This window comes from Nomia melanderi, unplaced genomic scaffold (assembly GCF_051020985.1).
Source record: "Nomia melanderi isolate GNS246 unplaced genomic scaffold, iyNomMela1 scaffold0014, whole genome shotgun sequence".
Lineage (NCBI taxonomy): Eukaryota > Metazoa > Arthropoda > Insecta > Hymenoptera > Halictidae > Nomia > Nomia melanderi.
Genome location: NW_027475130.1, coordinates 9,158,451 through 9,159,405, shown reverse-complemented (window position 1 = coordinate 9,159,405; position 955 = coordinate 9,158,451).

Sequence of the window (955 nt, the reverse complement as noted above, 5' to 3'; positions counted from 1 at the left end):
CGACCGTCTCATGGGGCCGGACACTCAGGGTCAGTGAAAAATCCAATATATATCTGCTGATATCTCGGGTGCTATTACAGATAGCGCAATAAATCAAAGTGCATTGTCTGTAGGAGGCCCTGGCGCATGAATCTGTGCAGCGGGAACGACCTCGGACCACCAGGGGTCGAGAAAACCACAGTCTCATGGGGCCGGACACTCAGGGTCAGGGGAAAATCCAATATATATCTGGTGATATCTCGGGTGCTATTAGAGATAGCGCAATAAACCAAAGTGAATTATCTGCAGGAGGCCCTGGCGCATGAATCTGTGCAGCGGGAACGACCTCGGATCACCAGGGGCCGAGAAAACTACCGTCTCATGGGGCCGGATACTCAGGGTCAGGGGAAAATCCAATATAGATCTGGTGATATCTCGGGTGCTATTACAGATAGCGCAATAAATCAAAGTGCATTGTCTGTAGGAGGCCCTGGCGCATGAATCTGTGCAGCGGGAACGTCCTCGGACCTCCAGGGGCCGAGACAACGATCGTCTCATGGGGCCGGACACTCACGTTCAGGGTAAAATCCAATATATATCTGGTGATGTCTCGGGTGCTATAACAGATAGCGCAATAAATCAACGTGCATTGTCTGTAGGAGGCCCTGGCGCATGAATCTGTGCAGCGGGAACGACCTCGGACCACCAGGGGCCGAGAAAAGCACAGTCTCATGGGGCCGGACACTCAGGGTCAGGGTAAAATCCAATATATATCTGGTGATATCTCGGGTGCTATTAGAGATAGCGCAATACACCAAAGTGAATTATCTGCAGGAGGCCCTGGCGCATGAATCTGTGCAGCGGGAACGACCCCGGACCACCAGGGGCCGAGAAAACGACCGTCTCATGAGGCCGGACACTCAGGGTCAGTGAAAAATCCAATATATATCTGCTGATATCTCGGGTGCTATTACAG